Genomic DNA, 22,908 nt, shown 5'->3' on the forward strand with positions numbered 1-22,908 from the left:
TTGAATGACGGGGTAAGAAGGCACAGGGAGACCCTGGCTCAGGGACCCTCCTTGCCCTGCAGTGCCCTGCTTCCCCAGCCCGGGGCTCTGGCTCACCCACAGCCCACAGGAGGATCCGCCCACAGGGGGGCCCTCACAGGACACCCAAGCAAAACCCTCTGCCCAAGAGGGGTCATCCCAGGGCAATGACTGGCGCTCAGGACCAGCCTTACAGGCAGACTGGGCCAAGACCTGATTTGGGAGGGATCAGGGAAGCCTCAAGCCCTGGGCAAGCCCCTCTCTCCAGGAGCCACACCCCCACTCCAATGAGTGCCCCCCACGAGGAGCTGCAAGACCTTGTCTGACCCAGCGCCCTGGAGGGCTCAGGAAACCCTCATGGGGAAGGTCACTGACTCTGGGGACTGAAGCCCCAGTGGGCTCAGTTCGAGCCACCAGTCCCAGCCTGGAAGGGCTACAGTCTCCCACACCTGCTATCCCCACAGATCTCTCTTGGGCTCATCCTGCGCCTATGGGACGTGTATTTGCTGGAAGGAGAACAGGTGTTGATGCCGATGACAAGCATTGTCTTTAAAGTTCGGAGGAGTAAGTCTACATGTGCCCAGTGGGGCCTGGGGAGCCCTGAGGTCAGACCCCGACTTACCCGAGGGCAAATTCCTCACACTGTCCTCATGATCCTCTGTTCTGGCCCAGAGGGAGGCCTGGCCAGGTGGGCTGGGCAGGGCACAGTGACACCGAGCCCGTCCCCCACATGGCCCAGATGAAAGTCAGGAGTGTTGTGAGCACTTCCCTACCCACTTCCCCCGGCCACAGTCTCCTGTGCACATCTGAACCCCTGGGGTGGCCACAAAAGATTCCCGCATCGCCTAGTGGGAGACTGAAGTGGCCATGGGGTATCAGCTGTGCCCCCTCCCAGGGAACTCTCCTGGCCTGATGTCCACCCTGTCCCTAGAGCGCCTCACGAAGACGTCCAGGTGTGGCCTGTGGGCACGGTTTCGGAACCAGTTCTTCCATACCTGGGAGTTGGATGATGACTCTGTGCTCAAGCATCTTAGGGCCTCTATGAAGAAACTAACAAGGAAGCAAGGGGACCTGCCACCCCCAGGTGGGCTCCAGTGCCATGTCCCCTCCCATGTCACCCTCTGGGGCAGTCAATAGTGGGGGAGTGCCCGAGACCCGCAACCCTACTACCTGCGCCTTCCTCTTCACCTTTTCTTCCTCCTCTTCCTCCTGGACTCTAAGAAAGCACAGGAGGCCCACCGGTCCTCAGGGCAGGCGCTCAGTGCGTGTGTACTGGATGTGTTGTGCCGGCAGGAGGAGGATGTGGGCATGACCGTCCAACAAGCCCCCTCCCACATTCCACAGTGTCTCTGTCTCCCCATCACAAGGCTGTCAAGGGCACTAAAGAAGCCAGACCCATTTGTGGATAACCCCAGGCCTCCCTGCAAGCACCTACAGCCTCAGACAGCAGCAGAGGCCCCTCACTGCTGCACGCTCCTCCAAGGTTGCCAGGACAACCAGCCTTGAGCCAGGGAGACAAGGGAATCGGGTGTCCCTGACCCCAGAGCATTCAGGGAGAGGGCACAGGCAGGACCCCAGGCGAGAGCCAGAGCCCAGAATTCAGGCAGATGTAGGAACCGTCAGTCCTGGCATGGACTGGGCAGCCCAGGAAGGCAGAGGGTGACCCACCTCCAGGTCCCGTCACCCACTGTGGAGATGGGCCCCCATGTGAGGTGACAAGGGGCTGGGTGACATCCAAGTTCCCTCCCACCTGAGTTCTCACCGGGGGCTGTATCCTTGGTCCAACAGCCCTGGGACAAGGGTGTGTGGTAGGAATCCCCCAGCCAGTCCGAACCCTGGGAGCAGTCCTAGGAGCTACCTGTCATGCCCTGACAGCTTCCCCATGCCAGGTGGCACACACCCCTCCCTCAGGGATCAGCAGACTACAGGCGTGTCCTCAGTGTCAGGCCCCGGGGGCCCCACAGAGACCCCGAGGACTCCAGAGACCCAGGCAGGTGGGGCCCAGCCGGGAAAGGCCTGCATAGGCTCATTAGAGACGCTGACCATGTCTGTTTTCCTTTCAGACAAACCCGAGCAAGGGTCCTCAACACCCAGGCCTGTGCTGGCTTCACATGGCAGGATGATCCTCTGCAAGGGGGACAGACAGTCACCTCCAGGCCCACCAGCCCGGTTCCAGCGGCCCATTTGGCTAGTTTCCCCACCATGGGCACCTCGTTCTTCCACATCCTGTCCTGGTGGGGCTGTCCGGGAAGACACCTACTCTGTGGGCACTTGGGGTGTGCCCAGCCAGGCCCCGGCTCAGAGAAGACCTCAGGGTTCCTGGAGATTCCTGGAGTGGAACTCGATGCCCCGGCTCCCGACGGACCTGGATGTAGGGGGCCCTTGGTTCCCCCATTATGATTTCGAACAGAGCTGTTGGGTGCGTGTCCCTTCTGAATGTGTCCTGGACAGCCCCGGGACTGTGGGACAGGGCCAGCTCGAGAAGCCCACGGGGACCCTGACACCAGGCCCTGCCCAGGCCCATCAGGACTGAGGGAGGCAAGGAGATAAACCACTACAACAGGGCACCCCATCTGCGGACAAGAGACTTGCACCCAATTTCTAGAATGGCACCGTATCCCAGGAAGACCAGCTGGCCACCTGCTGGCAGGCGGAACACCCTGCGGAGGGGGTGAGATTGATTTTCACTGCACTGAGCCACAGTGTGGACATGGACTTCCAGCCCTGCACTGCACCCAGCACTGATTCCAACCAGGACACCCCCGTCGCAGCTAGGGACGAGCAGCAGTGCGCTCCCACCTCAGGGCCTTGCCTCTGCCGCCTCTACTTGGAAAATTCTCAGTTCCCTCCAGGCTTCTAGAAGCATCTAGGGCAGGGCTCATGGCTGGATAACTTCCTGAGGCTTAACAACCCAAGCAAACTTCACGTCCTCATTTTATTTTTTGTTAAACTTATGAAAATTGATTAAGAAAGTGTGCAGCTCGAAAGATCTTCACAGATGGGACACACCAGCCCCCAGATCACAAAACCAACCATGCCCAGCCCCTCCCAGCACCCCCAGCCATGTGACCAGCTTTCTGAATTCCCACAACACCGTGTGCCTGCCTTTGTATTTTCAACTCATAGACGGTTAACCCCTTCATGTTTTAAAATAAATGTTTTCTGTTGAAATTATTTTAGCTATAAAAGATTGAAAAGGCACTACAGTGGCCTCCTATACCTTCCATCCAGCTGCCCCTAATAATGACATTTTGCAGTACCATGGCACATAGCAAATTTAGACTGGGTGTGGTGGCTCACACCTGTAATCCCAGCAATTTGAGAGGTGGAGGCAGGACGTTCAGGTTCACTTGAGTCTAGAAGTCTGGGACCAGCCTGGGAAACACAGGTGGACCCTGTCTCTAGAGAAAAGTCAAAGAAATTAGCCAGTCATGGTGGCGTGTGCCTATAGTCCCACCTAGTCAGGAGGCTGAGGCAGAACTGCTGGAGCCCATGAGTTCCAGAACGCAGTGAGCCATGACTGCACCACTGCACTCCAGCCTGGGTGACCGAGTGAGACTTTCCCTCTTAAAAAAAATTAGTAATTTAACGTGGGTACAATCCTATTAACTAAATAATAATGTGAACTATTATCTAAGGTTATTAAGGCTGGAATCATCTCATTTTTGCCTAACTTCTCATACCTGTCCAAAGATCCCACTTCAGACTCACCCTCTGCCTTCAGCTCATGTCTCCTCAGCTTCCTCCAGATGGTTAAGCAAACACACACCTGGGCTGAATGGTAGAGCTGATTGCTCGTACACAAGGGGAGACCTGTGGGCAGGGGTTTTCAAACTTATACAGCAAATGAGTTTTCCATGGTGTTCTGGAAAGCGCCCTTTGAGAAACACTTTGACAGTGAATCCAGGCCCCAGTATCCATCAGCTGCTCTAGTGAATTTTGTGGAAGCTCAGTGAACACCTGCTCTGCAGGGTGCATGTGAAAGGGGTGAGGATGAGTAAGTTGCAGATAAAGAAGACAGGACACAGGGGGTCTGTCGAAGCTCTATCCTCTGCCTTCAGCACTGACGGATCAAATCCAACTCTTAGGGAATGGTGGCCACCTGCTGGGCCAGCTCCAGGCTCTGAGGATCTGAGAGTGAGTGACGCAGAGCCAGGCTTTGCCCTTGGGGAACTCTCCAGCATACACCTCCCTCTACCCTCCCAGCGCCCTGCAAAGCTGGCGTCAATGTCATTGTTAATGCACAGAGGAGGAACCTGACTGTTAGGTTGATGGGTTTTCCAGGGTTGCACGGCTTCTGGGAGACAGGTGTGACCCTGAGGACAGAGCACAGAGCAGTGTAATGCCAGGTCAGAATGAGCTGTGATCTGTGCATGTAGAGGCCTAGGCCAAGGTGGGAGTGACTGATGACCAGGTCAGCCAGGTCACTGAAAACACTCTTGGGTCCTCACCTGCTGGCTCCCAGGAGTCTGGAACTGCCAGGAGAGTGGTGGCAGGTCCCCCATCCTCAGCTGGGTGTGCCCGGATAGAACAGCAAGGCGATGGCACATTTCCCCGGCCATTCCCTCCAGGCGCCGCTGTGACCTACTCATTCCAATCTTGTGGGAATATTTCCACACACAATTGCAAGTAGCAGTGGACGTGGTGAGAGGCATTTGGACATGGGATAGGCAGTATTTTGGAGGCAGAGCCTCCAGGACTCGCCGACGGGTTAGCTGTGGGGCTTGAGTGGGGAAGGAGAATCGAGGATGATGTGTTCAAATCGGTGCATTCACTTCCGCTGTGCCACGCCTGTGCTGGGCACTGGGAGAGACAGATGAGCACAGGAGTCCCGGCCGGGGGGAGGTGTGGGAGGAAGCCCAGAGTGTCTACTGGGAGCTGAGGGCTTGTGTCCACCTCAGCGCCATCCAGGTTCTCTGTATGGACAAGTATAAGCTGAGCTGCCTGGAGGAGGAGCAGCTGCTGTTGGTGGTGACCAGCACGTTCCGGAATGGAGACTGCTCTGGCAACGGAGAGGTGGGTGGCCTGAGGTCTGGATAGTCTAGAGGGTTTTAGGGTTCAGGAGGACCCAGGAAAGGGTCTGGAGGATGCAGGATATCCTACGGACGGCATTTGGGAGTCAGTGCTCAGGTCACTCCGGGTCACTCAGGTCATTTGCCGGCCTCTGTCATAATTATTGCCATATGAGAGTGCCACCTCTCCTATGACATATTTTATGTATTTCTGTGAATGGCCTACTTGTTCGTATGTACAAATTCATGTTTAAAGGAAACTTCTATCACTCTCACAAATGGAAAGCCAGCAAAATATAAATTCAATGAACACAAAATGGAGTCAATGAATTTTAGCTAGATACTATTCCCTGACCAAGGCCTGCTGGAGGTGGTACAACCAGGGTTTGAATTGAGATCTGCCAAGCTTTTGAGTTTCTTCTCTTTCCCCCACGCCAGGGCTCCTAAGTACTGCATTACTGACATCAGGGGCCAGACAGTTCTTTGTGATGGGGCTGTCCTGCGCCTGGCAGGATGTTTAGCAGCTTCTCTGGCCTCTACCTACTGGAAGCCAGGGGAATGCAGAAGGGCTCCTCCTTCTCCCATTTAGTCCTCAGGACAATATAGGACATAAATGTTGTGTCTTTTATTTTATAAATGAACAAAATTAGACTCAGAAAGGTTTAAGTGAGTTACCTGAGAACACACCGACAGCAAGAGGTAGAACTAGAAAGTGAACACAGGTGTCCACATGGGACAACAACAAAGTTCAGGTTCCAGCTTCCTTTGAGTCTCTCATTCCAACAATTACCATCGTCTGGATACGAGCTGAAGTACAGGAAACCTGGGGCTGAACTCTCCTCCCATCAGGCCTAGGAGCCTCAGACCAGAGCCCCAGCCCATGGTCTCCCAGTCATCAGGCCACTGGAGTGAGCTGGCATCCACACTAGCCTGGTTTCCCAAAGCCACAGGGATGCCAGTCTCGCTGCGGATGAACAAAATGAAGGGCATTTGCTTCTCCTGCAGGCTGTCGGGATTGAACACAGATTCCTTTTCTTGCTCTCTTCTCCCGCAGCACCAAACAGAGTGGTCCACCCCCCTCCCGGTGTCCCAAGGCTTTGTTGCCAGTTCTCTTTAATTTCTCCCAGTCTCCCAGTGCACCCCACCCTCATCTCCGTGGCAACCTTTCTGCTCTATCCTCTCAACAGCTGGATCACAAGAACTCTTGGAAAGCCCCTTAACAAGCTGCATCCCAAATTGTCATTCCCCCGTGTCCTCAGCCAGTGCCCAGGCCTAACTTGCTCTCCTGGGGTGACTTACTTTCCTGCCCAATATGGTTTCATCATCTGTAAATTGGGGATAATGAAAGTCTTGATCCTGATATTTGACTCTTAAAGCAGAAGTAGCAAGCTCAGCCAAGTCACTTCAACAAGAGAAGACATGGCCGGGCGCGGTGGCTCAAGCCTGTAATCCCAGCACTTTGGGAGGCCGAGACGGGCGGATCACGAGGTCAGGAGATCGAGACCATCCTGGCTAACACGGTGAAACCCCGTCTCTACTAAAAAAATACAAAAAACTAGCCGGGCGAGGTGGCGGGCGCCTGTAGTCCCAGCTACTCGGGAGGCTGAGGCAGGAGAATGGTCTAAACCCGGGAGGCGGAGCTTGCAGTGAGCTGAGATCCGGCCACTGCACCCCAGCCTGGGCGACAGAGTGAGACTCTGTCTCAAAAAAAAAAAAAAAAAAAAAAAAACAAGAGGAGACGTTCCTTCTGAACCGAAAGGGCACTGGTCACAAGGGCCACTCCTGTTTCTCTCAGGCCTCTCCAGCACACCCTTGGCTCAGCCAAAGAAGAGACTCAGGCTGTGCTTCTGTGCTGTCAGGATAACATAGGTACCTAGTCCATGACCCTGCGACTTTAACAGCTTCTTTCTGTGGCTCAGTTCTACAGCTTCAGTGACACAAGGTGGCTTTTGCTCAAAATAACCTTTGATAAGTTAAGTTACTCCTCTGCCACTCTAAGTCTGTGTGGAACAGTTCTAAGTAAGAGATGTTTATTCCTCTGATACCCAGGAAGGGAAGAAAAGGCAATGACATTAACCATGTGTTGAACTTCAGCCTCTGGAAAACCCTGGTATTGGCTGCTGCCAGTGCAACCTGGGATAGCTTCACAAACATCAAGCGATGCCAGGAGGCCCTGCTTCATTCAGGGAGCAGGGAGTCGGGATAGGCTGCATATCCGTTCTTATTCAGCAGAGACACTTCCTCTTTATCTATTTCTGGGTGAGAACCAGCACCATTTCCCTGGTGACAGGGGCCCCAGCTAGGAACCCTACAGGGTAGGATGCTACCCTACCCTAGACATCCAGCAGGGAAAATGCCATTTTGCAGATGCAGGAGTGGTTAGAGTTTGAAATGTTCATGCTGGACTACAACACCACGTGGGTTCTCAACTGTTTATGAGTTTCTGCGCTCAGGCACATAAGGCCCCAGCAGAAGCAACCTGAGAGTGGACCTGAAACGGCATGGCTATGTGTGTCTGCTGGGGAATCATAGAGAAGGTTTCTGTTCAATATGGACCTCAGGGCCAATTTAGCCTGGCCCCAATCCCAGCACTGCCACTCACCAGCCTTGACTGTCAGCAAATCACTTTGTTCTCTGAGTTCCAGCTCCCTTGTTTCTCTAATGGGAATTGGATATCTCACTATAACCCTGCTTTTGTGCAACTGGCACACATGAGTCGCTTGCTAAGTGTGAAAATCCCTCTTCTCCTTCTGTTTCCCTGTTGATCAACAGATGTGGCCAAAAGCTGACTTTAGCCAAAAGTTAAATTTTTGCAAAAATTTAATATAAATTTATATTAAATATAGAAATAAGCACAAAAGGGCTAAATCTGCCTATGTTACAGGATCTTAGCTGATGCGAAGAGCTCAAAAGACCTGGGTCAATTACATAGTCTCTTTCTCTGCCAAGCCTATTAAACAGTCCCTAAAATAAAGGCTATGGGTCTTGGGTTCTCCCAGAACTTTGAGAAATGAAGAGGGGGCCTCTGTGCTGGGTTGTGTGAATTGCACCTCTCACCTGACAGCGGCTTGTGGTGTCCCTGGAGTCTAAAAGCTACATGATGCTCCCTGGGAAGTGGCTGCTTTCTGACTGGTATGCTTGGATCTGTGCCATGGACACTCACTGGTGGCCCAGAAATCTGTACTTATTTAAGGCTGATCCAACTTTAAAAACTAATGTGTCCGCTGTACCACTGTTCTCCTCTTCACTGAGCTTTCCTTTCTCAGTTTCATGCTGAAACCCCAAGAATCACAAATATTACCTTTCTACAAAATGCACCATGATGTCACCCCAAAGTCTTCCGGCCTCACCAGCCTATAGGAAGGAATGAAATTACATCTGAAATACAGCATGAACTGCCACTCCCTGAATGTAATATGACTATAGTATTCCACAAATATAACACCACCATTCTTTCAGAAAAAATTCATAGTTGTTCCATGGCGGGCAAATCTATGCAAACCTACCCCCAAAATACAATGAATCTGAGCAGCGGAAGAAAGCGGCTGACAAATCCTACCTCTTAGAAAGTGGCTGGGCGTGGTGGCTCATGCCTGTAATCCCAGCACTTTGGGAGGCCGAGGTGGGCAGATCACCTGAGCTTGGGAGTTCGAGACCAGCCTGACCGACATGGAGAAATCCCGTCTCTACTAAAAATACAAAAAATTAGCACATACCTGTGGTCCCAGCTACTCGGGAGGCTAAGGCAGGAGAATCGTTTGAACCCGGGAAGCGGAGGTTGCAGTGAGCCAAGATCGCACCATTGCACTCCAGCTTGGGCAACAAGAGAAAAACTCCGTCTGAAAAAAACAAAACAAAATAAACAAACAACAAAAGCATAAAGTAATATTTAATAGGAACTTACAAACAGAAGCCATGTCAGTGTCTGGTGGTGGAGAGATGAGATGGTAGATCCCCGCACCGTTACCCTGCAGACCCAGGGCTGATATCCCACAGGTAGAGAGTATACATGATTCAGAAGTGATGTGTAGGACAATTAAAGTATGAGAACAGCAAAGCTGTTTTGACCTAAGGGCAGGATTTACAGTAAGTATGTGATCTTACACACGGAATACTAGACAAACTGGAAATCTTAATGGTCTTCCCAGAGCAGAGGTTAATCTGAAGTCAACGTGGCAGATTAGCATCCAACGTGGAGTTGCTTTGGCCTCCACACAGCGACTTCAAGAAATTAAGAATCCCCAAAAGTAGCCACTGTCTTTAGGAGTACAGTGGAGGGCGGCGGCAGTGGTGGTCGTGGTGGTGTTGGTAGAAGAAGGAGGTTAGACTGACTTGTCAAAGTGATGCAACTAATGAGAATTTGCAATGTCTTAATCAGTTGCTGCAACAAAAGTCAATTGTCCCAGAGCTCAGTGAATTGAAATAACAATCGTTCCCATGAATCTGTCAGTCAGCTAGAGGATCAGAAGGGGGTCATCTGATCTGTCAGTCAGCTAGGGGGTCAGAAATCCAAGTCTTACTGGTTTAACTGGTTATTCTTTACTGGTTATGCCTCTCTGTGTGAAATCCAAAACTGGTGTATGTGAACAGCAAGCAGCTTTCCTCCAAGTGGTGATTCCGGGACCAGGCTCCTTCCATCTTGTAGTCTTCACCAGCTTCAACACGTGGCTTCCAAGACAGCTTGCTTATGTGCTTCATGCCAGCAATAGGAAGGAGAGCGTGGAAGGCTGTGCATGGGCAGCAGGGGAGTTCGGGGGCTCACCCTGGAAGTGGGGTGCATCACTTCTGCTTATATTCCATTAGCTAGAACTCAATTGCATGGCCGTAGCAAACCAATGGCAAAGAAAGCTAGGAAATGTAAGCTACTGTGTCCTCAGAAAGAAGAAATGAGTCTGCTAAACAGCCAGCCAGCCTCTGCCACTCATATAGAGGCTTGCCTCCCCAGCTGTGGCTAAAGTGAAAAAGACTGACCAGTTGTTTATCAAACTTAGCGGTCAAGCAATCCATAAAGTCATCCTTCTAACGAGAATGTTCTTCTGAACATTCAGAGCCTGCGGAGCAGCACAGCTGGTATTTGGAGCAGCTTTTGCAAAAGGAGAAATAAAAACTTAGATATAAAAGATGGATCAACGTTTCTGAGAACCTATAATACAAGAAGACTTAAGTTTTTTTCAAGTTGGAAAGAGGAGGTAAAATGTTATTATAATCAAATACGGGATTCTCCCTACATCTGAACATGCCAGGAGGCTTTTTAACCTAGGAAGTCTCTACTTGTTAACATTTCAGATACTGTGATTGAATGAGGAATTCTAGATAGTTCTGTGAAGATTGGGAGAAGAAGAAAACAGGATGCCAGTCCTTGTTCCTAGGCCAAGACCTGAGCCCTGTACAATTTTTTTTTTTTTTTTTTTTTTTTTTTTTTTTTTTTTTTGATATGGAGTCTCGCTCTGTCGCCCAGGCTGGAGTGCAATGGCAGGATCTAGGCTCGCTGAAAGCGCCGCCTCCCAGGTTCACGCCATTCTCCTGCCTCAGCCTCCCGAGTAGCTAAGACTACAGGCGCCCACCACCACGCCTGGTTAATTTTTTGTATTTTTTAATAGAGACAGGGTTTCACTGTGTTAGCCACGATGGTCTCGATCTCCTGACTTTGTCATCCACCCGCCTCGGGCTCCCAAAGTGCTAGGATTACAGGCGTGAGCCACCGTGTCCATCCGAGCCCTGTAATATTAATATTTGCATCTAAAATCAGGTAAACGGCAGTGTGTAAGGAAAAGTAATAAACAGTGTCATGTGAAGGAGAGAAGTTGGGATTTGAAATCGAAAGAATTGGGGAACTAAGTTGTGTAAACCTGGGCAAACTATTGTCTCTTCATGTGTGAAATGAAGACAACCTCTGATAATGTTTTTGATGTTTAAAGGGGGTGGAGATAGGAGATGTGGGGGAGAGGGATAAAATCTGGCATAGAGACGTGTCCAGTATATACCAGTTGCTTTCTCCCTGTCCCATTTCTCTGTCATTCAATGTGGCCACCATCTTTAGTTGTCTTTATTATTAGGCGGAAGAAGCTGTTTCCCTTGGCTTAGAAAGCTTGTTTGAAAATACTTAATGCTAAACACATGTCTATAGAATCCAGAAAGGTCAGCTTCCTATTGGGACTTAAGCTTCCAAATACCTGTGTCATGAGCCAGGACGCACATGCTGGGAGGGAACATGTAAATCTCAGCCCATCTCTGCCCATCTGTGTTGTCATCAGAGGAAACTTCCCCTAGCAACATGATGCTGGGGTTAAATAACGTGTCCTCGGTCACGCAGCTGCTAAGTTGGAGTCAGGATCTGAGTCCAGGTGATCTGGTCGTGAGCTCAGATTCTTAGGCTGACTCACTACACTCTCTAGGTCTGGTACAAGCTGAAGAGGTGTAGGTGGAAGGACGCATGCTTATTGTGGGGTCCAGCTGTCTCCTGCAGGCCCCTCACAGCAACCCAGGCCTTGGTCTCATGCTCTAGTTTTGGAGCATGGGGAGCAGTGGAGCTGATATTTGGAAGAGCTGGGTACTGACAAGCCATTGCTGATAATGACCCTCTTATGTTGTAAAGGCTCTCACTGGGAGCAGGAGCCCTTTGGGTGTCGACTGTCCGCTCTAGACAATCGTGATGCTCTTTGTCACCTTGTGAGGAACTTATTTAAGAGAGTGATTTTATTGCCCCTCCCCTGGCTAATGACTCTTGAGGCAGAATTGGTCACATACGAAGCTTCCTGATCTCCATACGGGAATCGTGAGCCCACATAGAGCTATGGAAGTGACAGTAATACTAGCTTCAGCCTTGGAGTCTCTTCACGGTTCAGTTTACAATATCCAGCAGAATAAAATAGGGACAGGTTCTGAATTGTCTTTATCTTGAAATATTTCCTTAATGAAATGATACAGTTTGCATGAGCTGTCTGTAGGTGCCCCGCTCTAGGGAATAGAAAGACACGCATCCCCTTTCACAGAAATCCACAAGAATAGTAGCTGCCAGTGTTGAGGGCTCTGTGCCAGGAGTATGTACGTGTATATATATTGTAATTTGGTCTGTCCAACACTGAAGTAGGAATTATACTCCCCACTTTACAGAAAAGAGAAGTGAGGCTCAGAAAGGGAAGTTAATTTTCCCAAGGTCACACAGCTAGCAAGTAGTGGAGCCAGATGCAAACCAGACCTGTCACACTCCGGGGTCCTCACTCTCAGCCACTGTGCTATACTTGGATCAGGCTTCTTTTCACAAGCTCGAAACGGCTTTAGCAAACAGCCAGCAATAAAGGCCACATGCTGTTCCTCAACTCACTGAAATCCAAAGTAACAGTTTTGGGTGGATGGCACCTATTTTTAATCGGATTGAGCACTCAGAAGCCTCTAGAGTGAGTTGCTTTGCTCAAAGCAGTTACTCTGCGCTAATGAAATCGTGATGATGAGTGCCACGCTCAATAAAGCAGAATTCTCTGACCTCGAAAGCTCATTTATCTGTACCCAGACATGAGTCCAAATTATTTTCTCAGAATTTGGATGTAGCCTGACAGTCATATGTACTAGTTTAGACCACTGTCTTTGGAGTTTGATTGTGGTTCTGCATTTAACTATTATTTCGGGCTACTAAAACTCTCCATGGCTTAGTCTCCTCAAGTGTAACATGGCAATAATAATGCCTATCTGTATGGAAAGCCATGTGAGTGTCTTCCTAATTACAACGGCTCTCTGAATTCTCCTCATCCTCCCAAAACACACATTACTGAGGACAATAAGTGCCCATGATTGAGCGCTGAGGACGAAAGATCAGTAAGACCCCATGCTAGCCATCAAGATACAGGAGAGAAATGTAAAATCATCACAATAATTAATTACAATAGAGTCTGATAAGCCCTATGACAAGATAAGTACCAAGAGAATGTTACTCTCCTGGGGTGGAGGTTGAGTAAAGTTTTGGAGGTGACATTTAAGCTGGGTCTTGTTAGATAAGAAGGATTTGCAGAAAAGGTCACTTGTTTGCCCAAAGGACCTCTAACTAGTAGCGTTTCAGGAACTGTGATACATGAAGTAGAACAGAGGGGGTGTCTCCCTGTAGACCCAGAATTAGGAATCAGAAGTGAAACATCAAGTATTCTACTTTCTAAAGTGAAGTCAACTTTATCTCAGAGATGGCAATAGCCATCTCTGTCCTTCCTGCTGAGAGGGCAGGCCACCAAAGCTTACGTGAAAGCAGCTGTGGAAACAGTCCCAGTCCATAGGCTTAGCTCCCTGGCCTTAGTTTACCCAGTGATAATGACACCGCCAGTATATCCCCCTCAATGCAGTGGCCATAGTCAGAAAGTGGGTTCAGCTGTGCGCAGTGGCTCACACCTGTAAACCCAGCAGTTTAAGAGGCCAAGGCGGGTGGATCACCTGAGGTCAAGAGCTTGAGAACAGCTTGGCCAACATGGTGAAACTCTGTCTCTACTAAAATTGCAAAACAAATTAATTGGGCATGGTGGCACACGCCTGTAATCTCAGTCACTCAAGAGGCTGAGGCACAGGATTACAGCCACAGACATGCCCGGCTAAGTTTTGTATTTTCAGTAGAGATGGGGTTTCACCATGTTGGCCAGGCTGGTCTTGAACTCCTGACCTCAAGTGACCACACACCTCGGCCTCCCAAAGTGCTGGGATTATAGGCCTGGGCCACTGCATCCGGCCATCTCTGCGTATTTAAAAAGTAATTAATATCCTTAATATCTTTTAAAAATACAATGGTACAAAAATAAGGGAAAATGTTTAAAGATTATTTTGTTCTTTACGATTCTCTTGCTCTTTTTTGATTAGTTTAGGAATCAAATTTTTGGGGAGAGTCCAAAATGATGAAATTGGAAAATAAGCTCTATTAGGTGCACTATTAAGTAGAAAGAGCCTCTCAAGTTTTCTCCTAGGCTATTTGAAGTTATTTTATTTGGGAATTTTTTCTTCCTAATTCTGCCTCATAAGACAAAGTACTAGGAAGTACAAAGGATAGTGATGTAATGGCTCTGTTTCCCTAACACTGAATTATTTTCATTTGGAAGAAGTTGGTCAGTTTTCAGAAAAGTAATTATAAAGTTATTTTTACCTTTGGTTAATTTGATTTCTTAAATAGCACTTTCCTTGACAGAAATTTACAGTGTAAAGACAATACGTAACTGGTTCAGTCAGATGAAAATCCAATAATTAGCTTATGTTGAAACTAGATGTTGATTTATTACAGGATTATACACGTGGATTCCATAAAACCCAAGCAAACTTTATGGCAATACGGGAAAGGCAGAATCTCATGGGATCAGTATGAAAAGATATTGAGTAAGTTACCCTTTATATTATTTTGTAGAATATTTATTCAAATTTGGCTTTAGGATATGTTCACGGTTAATTGCAAATTCAGTGGCAGAACCATGGTGGAGATTTCACCGTTTCCAAGTCCCATTTCACTGTCTTTGAACATCGCTGCTACAGCGTCATCCTAATCTACTTTTCCGTTTTTATCTCATGCTTCCTCTTATTTTACCATTGGCTGCTGCCAACCTTGACTTCCCTGTCTTAATTCAAAGTGCAGCTTAGATGGTATCTTCACGGTATTTTGATCTCTTACCACCCACCCTAAGAATTACAACATTATTTTTATGATCCTCTGCAGATGTGCTAAAGAAAATAAAATTGTTAAAATTATAGCATTATCAGTTACTGAAGTTCTCCATGTTTGTCTTCCTGTTTATCCACTATCTCTGCCCCCTCCCTTGTCCCAACAATTGTATATTACATTTGTATGTATTACAACAATAATACATAGAAACTCATAGCCTTAATGTTACATTATTTAAGGACTCCCAATGTTTTTATGCTGATCTCAATCTATCATTTTAAATATTTTTTAAGGTGAAGTCATTTCGCCTCTCCTTTAATGATCTATTCTAGCATTTGATACACCATTTGGGAAATTTTTTCACAACTGAACACTACTGACAATGTTAAGTCCCATGGGCATCTCATTGAAGATGAAGACTTTCCAATCTGGAGCCATCGAATGATACCTGTCATCGTGTCACTGGTGATAGACTATGCGATAAGTTTCATAAACTGTGATATACACGATTATCAACTGTACATTATGTGTACTCTCAGAAACACTTTCCTAGAGATCCTTTATTTTGTTGTGACAGTTTCAACAGTAAGACAGTTGTCCGATTTCTAGTCCTTCAGGACATGTAAGCCTTTTGTTTAATTTCCGTTCAGTGCATTTACATACATTTTTTTTTTTTTTTTTTTTTTTTTTTTGAGACGGAGTCTCGCTCTGTCGCCCAGGCTGGAGTGCAGTGGCCGGATCTCAGCTCACTGGAAGCTCCGCCTCCCGGGTTTATGCCATTCTCCTGCCTCAGCCTCCCAAGTAGCTGGGACTACAGGCGCCCGCCACCTCGCCCGGCTAGTTTTTTGTATTTTTTAGTAGAGACGGGGTTTCACCGTGTGAGCCAGGATGGTCTCGATCTCCTGACCTCGTGATCCGCCCGTCTCGGCCTCCCAAAGTGCTGGGATTACAGGCTTGAGCCACCGCGCCCGGCCTACATACACATTTTGAGGAATACACTGAAAACCTGTGTACGGGATGCCTTTAATGTACAGACACCGAGCACCCCTCAGGCAATGTGTGGGAATCACTAGAATGCAACCCATTGTAATCACTTGGTTTTTGAAAAATGGGCAGAAAAGATATATTCATCCATTCCTTCAACTAGCTCCTGAGGACCAACTCTGAGTTAGTCACAGTAGCAGGTAGAAATGTAAAGACCAACGTGGCCCTGCAGGAGTTTATAATCCAGGTGCTGGAGGAAAGTAAGGCAGGTACTCAAGTTAGTATAATCCAAGGCAGAATATGATTAGTGAAATGTGATATAGTAATGATACCTGACATTGTGTGTGTGTGTGTGTGTGTGTGTGTGGGTGGGTGGGTGGGTGTGTGTATAGTAACTTACACAGTATTTTTTCATGTATTTTTTTTTTGGCTCCATAATGATCTTTCGGTTAAGATAGAAATAATCAGTCTCATTTTACAAATGTAGACATTGACACACTTGTCTAAGGTGAAGCCCCTATGAAAGCATGGAGTATAGATTTAAATCCAAGTCATCAGTCTCCTGAGTCCAGTGTGTTCTTGGTTATATCATTCTGCCTTCCTCGGTGGTGTTTTCTCCTGTGCTTTTCACGGTAGCCCTGCGTCTCAGCCAGTATTTCCATTTTAACAGCATGACTCTCTTTGGTCTTACTGTAGTATTTGTACAGTTAACTTGAATTTTAAAAATTTGGAGCCAGGCATGGTGGTTCACACCTGTAATCCTAGTACTCTGGGAGGCCGAGGCGAGCGGATTGCTTGATCTCAGGAGTTCGAGACCAGACTGGGGAACATGACGAAACCCCATCTCTACCCAAAATACAAAAATTAGCTGGGCATGGTGGCGTGCTCCTGTACTCCCAGCTACTTGCAGGCCTGAGGCAGGAGGACCACTTGAACCTGGGAGGTTGAGAAGGCTGCAGTGAGCTGAGACTGTGCCACTGCACTCCAGCCTAAGTGACAAAGAGACCGTGTCTCAAAAAAAAAAAATTGTTGGTTTCCTAAGGTTTCCGTTGGTGGATCGCATGTATTACTGTTATGGAAAACATTCCATTTCAACGGCTTTCCCTCCCCATGTGCTACATACTAAATCAGTGCTACGGTTTACTTCCGCTTGGACAAAATGAAGATAGCAGAGAAGGAAAGGAAAGTAAAAGTAAGATATTTTGTTTGTTTGTTTCTGAATGTTGAGTTATTTTTGTGAAAAACATAGTAAACTGTTAGGCCTAAAATAGAGAGGCATTAATACTTATCTGTTTATACTAGATATCATTTTTGGGGGTGAAAGGGAAAGGATGACGCACTTTTGTTGTTCATTCAAAACTATGAAGAGACACCATGCATCTACTTTCAAGATCACTGGGGTCACTCAGTTCCTCAGATTTTGTATCCTCTGCCAAAAATGTTTATAAATGTTCTCTTTTGTCCCAGGTCATATAAAAGTGGGTCTGGAGTAAACAACAGACGAACTGAGCTATTTTTGAAAGAACATGACCACCTTCAAAAGTAGCTATTATTGAATGTACATGCATGATGTGGTTTTCCGTGTTTATTGATTCATTGACTTATGGAACAAACATTTTATGATGTTTATTATAGTAAGTGCTTTATCCATGCTAATTCATTCTATTCTCCTAATGACTCTTTTCCATATAAAAGGAATTGCAACTCTTCCGACCATAATGAGAAAAGATCCAGTGCTAATCACTTAATTGTTACCTTAACAGTTTTTTTATTGCCTTAATGTGCTCTTTTCCTTAGCAAGTCTTGCTCTAAAGCTTTTGTCCAATACTACAGGTTATTAGTTAAAAAATCATGCTGATAATGAATTATGTTTGAATGGCCTGTTCCTTTTTTTTTTTTTTTTTTTTTTTTGAGACGGAGTCTGGCTCTGTTGCCCAGGCTGGAGTGCAGTGGCCTGATCTCAGCTCACTGCAAGCCCCGCCTCCTGGGTTCACGCCATTCTCCTGCCTCAGCCTCTCGAGTAGCTGGGAGTACAGGCGCCCGCCACCTCGCCCGGCTAATTTTTTTTCTATTTTAGTAGAGACGGGGTTTCACCGTGTTAGCCAGGATGGTCTCGATCTCCTGAACTCATGATCCGCCCGTCTCGGCCTCCCAAAGTGCTGGGATTACAGGCTTGAGCCACTGCGCCCGGCCGGCCTATTACCTCTTATATATGAAGAAGCCATATAAAGAGACATTAGGTCATATATCAAATTCTAAAAAGGTTTTATTTTTCAAGATTTTAGAAGAAAGTACTTAAATACTTGGATGAAGTAGATATAGTTTTAAAAATAAGCCACCATAGTCTGTTTCTTTAGTTTTCTACTTTTCTCCGAAATGTACAGGTTTCTTTGCTCTTGACTTTGTGTTTTGTTGTAGAAACTAAGGATCAGACAATTACTTATCTCTGCGGACTTAGCCTATAAGCACTTGAGCAGCTTGTATCCGTGAGAGTTAAGTGTGAGGAATTATGTTGATATTTTCTACTGAATGTCATAAATTAGTCATGTCTTATGGGCTTAACATACCATTCAATTTACTTTTCTTTAAAAGTCACCACTTTAAATATAAGCTGTTGAAATCAAAATACAGAAGGATCCAGAGCTTTTTAGAAGCCTGGGTGCTCCTAGTGTTGGAACTAGTTTTCTGAATCTGTTGGACGTTATTGGTTCGCAGAAGGGGCAGTCTCTTCTAGAGCATGTTTAGTTTGTGGTATTCATAGCTTTGGTAGTTCTCTTTGTATTTGACAAAGACCACTGTGAAAAGAATTTTGCGTTGCATCCAAAATTATATTAATCTATTGTTGGGGAACACAGTAATTTAGGGGATAGAATATTCAATAGCATAAAATACAGATTAGGTTGCATCAGTATCTCTATATTTATTGCTTCAAAAGACGCAGTTAGAAATGCAGTAGTTGACTTTGACAAGAATGATTCGATGCTGAGAAGAGTCTACCAGTTATTATACACACAAATATTATTTATTTCATGACTTCAGAACACGTCCCATATTAAAACTTCTGTATGAATTTTGCAGAAAGTTTTGCCTTTGCTTTAATTATTCAAAGTAAATCCTTGAGGAGTTGAATATCATTCATTTTACAGGAGAATGAAGCAATTCAAGTATACACATCTTTAATAATTTGTTTAGGCTATAAACATGCTGAGAAGACAGAAATCAAAAGGTATTTTTCCATCTTAGATCAAAGTATAAAGTCTCAGACAATTTTACATACAATATTCTTTATATATATTATATACTTTATATACATTTCTTTCAACATTCTTGTGAAGAAGTTTGTGTGTGCCAAACCTATACAGTGAGAAACTGAGATAGGATGAAACTGAATGGAATGAGAGCTTCAATATATATATACTTCCAATATATACACTTTACATATGTTATATACTTTATATACATTTCTTTCAACATTCTTGTGAAGAAGTTTGTGTGTGCCAAATCTATACAGAGAGAAACTGAGATAGGATGAAACTGAATGGAATGAGAGCGTCTGATGAATTAGAGGAGTTGTTGATTGTGAAAACCAGGGCTTAGTCATTGTTCTCAATATTGAGTACATGAGACTCCAAATAAATTTTTTTTTTTCCTTTTTTTTTTTTTTTTTTTTTTGCAGAAAGTCTTGCTCTGTTGCCCAGGTTGGAGTGCAGTGGTGCGATATAGGCTCACTGCAACCTCCACCTCCCAGGTTCAGGCAATTCTCCTGCCTCAGCCTCCCGAGTAGCTGGGACTACAGGCGCCTGCCACCATACCCAGCTAATTTTTGTATTTTTGGTAGAGATGGGGTTTCACCATATTGTCAAGGCTGGTCTTAAACTGCTGACCTTGTGATCCACCCACCTCAGCATCCCAAAGTGATGGGATTACAGGCGTGAGCCACCAGCCCAGCCTCCAAATACTTTTTGTAGTCAATTTTTTTGAAATTAAAAATACTTGCTAGGTAGCAAGATAATATTAAAATTATTAGTAAAATATGGTTACAAAGTAATGTGAGAAACTAGTTTTTCAATGTTACTGTATTTCATTTGCTAAGTGCTTTGAGGAAGAAGTGGGAAAATTTTTTTGAAATAACAAAAGCTCTAAATGTGCTTTTGTCCTAGTGCTCATTTTAAAAAGCATAGATAGTTCAACAACACAAAAAGAAAAATTGAAATCACACATTACTATAAATTCTCTAACATCTTTTTTTTTTTTTTTTTTTTTTTTTGAGACGAAGTCTCGCTGTGTCGCCCAGGCTGGAGTGCAGTGGCCGGATCTCAGCTCACTGCAAGCTCCGCCTCCCGGGTTTACGCCATTCTCCTGCCTCAGCCTCCGGAGTAGCTGGGACTACAAGCGCCCGCCACGTCGCCCGGCTAGTTTTTTGTATTTTTTTTAGTAGAGATGGGGTTTCACTGTGTTAGCCAGGATGGTCTCGATCTCCTGACCTCGTGATCCGCCCATCTCGGCTTCCCAAAGTGCTGGGATTACAGGCTTGAGCCACCGCGCCCGGCCTCTCTAACATCTTTTACTCTTCAGTAGATTGCAAGCCTTTTCCCAGGTAATCTGATTTTTGTTGTTGTTGTTTTTAAACATATGGTGTGGCCGGGCGCGGTGGCTCATGCCTGTAATCCCAGCACTTTGGGAGGCCACGGGGGAAGATCATGAAGTCAAGAAATCCAGACCGGCCGGGCGCAGTGGCTGACACCTGTAATCCCAGCACTTTGGAAGGCCGAGACGGGCGGATCACGAGGTCAGGAGATCGAGACCATCCTGGCTAACAAGGTGAAACCCCGTCTCTACTAAAAAATACAAAAAACTAGCCGGGCGAGGTGGCGGGCGCCTGTAGTCCCAGCTACTGGGAAGGCTGAGGCAGGACAATGGGGTAAACCTGGGAGGCGGAGGTTACAGTGAGCTGAGATCCGGCCACTGCACTCCAGCCTGGGTGACAGAGCGAGACCCTGTCTCAAAAAATATAAATGTGTATATATATATATATGCATATATATATGTATACACATATATATGGTGCATATATTGCATAATTCAGATAAACTATAAATTATGTAACCACTTCCCTAATGCTGGCCTTTTGTATTATTTTCTGTTTTTATTATTATACACAGAAAGCCTTTGTGTGTATCCATCATTATTTTGATAAGTTCCTAAATTAGAATTGCAGGATTAAAAAACACACTCATTCGCAGTTTTTTCTATAATATTGCCAAATTTCCAAGTTTGATATTTTGTGGTAGGATCAGACTGTTTATGGCAAGAACTATGTTTAAGCTTATGCTTCTTCATAAATCTTTCATGATAATGTAAGTTTTTACTTGTTCCAAAAGTACATATTTTCGCTTGGAAAAAGAGTAGATCAATTATTGTAAATGAATGCCAGACTTTAACACACACACACACACACACACACACACACACACACAGAGAGAGAGAGAGAGAGAGAGAGAGAGAGAGAGAATTAACTTTGTAATGAATTGTTTTTACCAGTTCTCCTTAATACTCTTTTTATCTGAAAATGGATGTTTGTAGGTTTTAGCAGTTTGTGTTATGGAAGACAGAAATTTCTTTTCCTACAAGGTGAATAAGATAACTTTCATTTTTGGCTTGCTTTCCCTGAGTCTCAGTCAGAAGAAAATACTGACTTTGAATTAGTGTCAAGCTTGTAGCTATTTGTTTTCCACGAGACTGTTGATACATTTTTAGAAAGTTTTTGGTTGCTGTTTCGGTTAATTTCTCTTCCTTTCTACAATTGTTATCTTTCAGTACTCCCTGATGTTTTTCGTCTTGAAGAAGTAGCTAGTTAATTTTAAAGTTCTTCTCCTCACCCCAAGAACTTCTGCCTTTATAATTGTTTCTCTCTTCATATTTATTTTATACAAGATATGTGGCTGATTATATTGTTTCTGTCTGTACAGATGGAGAGTTAAGGAATAAAGAGGACAGACTAGATTACCTCAAACACTGAAATGCTATGATTTGTCCCAAGTCATACATGCATTATCTGACCAGACATAATATGCTTTTTCTCTAGAAGCATTTTATCATTTTGAATAAAATAGGTCTTCTGAATTTACCTTAATGAAGTTGACAACTTTCAGAGTTTTTCAGGGGTGAAGAGAAACTAGAATAAGGAGATAACTGACACAAACAGAAAAAGCCTCGTCTCTTCTGGATTCCTTTAATGCCAGTGGTCATCACCAGCTGTAGATCAGCCACCCTTTACCCGGGCTGGGACCTCCACCTTCTCATCTACAGGTGTATCACCTCAGAAATCTTCTGCATCTCACTGTCACCCAACACATTTTCTCCTTCCAGGCCTCTGCAGTCTCACAAGTTTGTCTGTATTTTTCTTCTTATAACCTACCCTGCTACCCTAGCCCGCCTGGATCTCACAGGAGATTAACTGAAATCCTCCCAACATTGGGCCTTTCCTGTGCCCGTCTTCCTGCTGTACCCTGGTAAAATGCCAGCCCAATCCAGTCTGTTGTTCCACTTCTGTATCTGAGGGCTAAAGAAAAAGCAAGTAGTCATACAGATGAACCCTGTTTTAAAGTAACTACTAAATCTTTTCAAACTCATCTAAGTACTCAGCTTTGCCTGATGCCTTTTCCTTGCCCAACCCTGTTTAGGTCTCTCATTCTCTTCAACATCTTTACCCAATCTCCTTCCCCATCTTGACCTTCCTGTCTCTTCACCTGATACTGAGGTTCTTAGCTCCTACTTCATTGAGAATGTTAAGGTTTTGCTGTCTTCCATAAATTGACCTATAGGAGTATCCTTCACCCCTTTCCTATGGTTTTTAGGGGATGGGATATTTGTCCTGAGAAGGCCAATACATCCATCGGACACTTGTCTCTATCCCCATTTGCTACGTACGTATTTGACTTCAGCCATCCGGTACGCTGGCTCTGTCTCTGGTTTACACCTGCTGTCTCTGTGTCAGCACTCACTTCCGCTTTAGCCCCCTGACTTCTTCCCTCACAACACTACTGAACTTGTCAATAGGCACATCGGTGATCTCCTGCATGCCAAGTCTCACGGACATTTTTCTTTGTGTTGTTTGGCTGCTGCTCTGCCTGACTTGATATTATAATCTCCTTTCCTGAAACCCTAGGCTACTGTAGCACAACACTTTACTGGTTCTCCACTTACCTTCCTTACTTCTCTTTCATTTTTTTTTCCAGATCCCTCCAGATGTGGCCTAGGAATCCTTTCAAACAC

Source organism: Macaca mulatta, chromosome 16, assembly GCF_049350105.2.
Source record: "Macaca mulatta isolate MMU2019108-1 chromosome 16, T2T-MMU8v2.0, whole genome shotgun sequence".
NCBI classification, from domain to species: Eukaryota; Metazoa; Chordata; class Mammalia; order Primates; family Cercopithecidae; genus Macaca; species Macaca mulatta.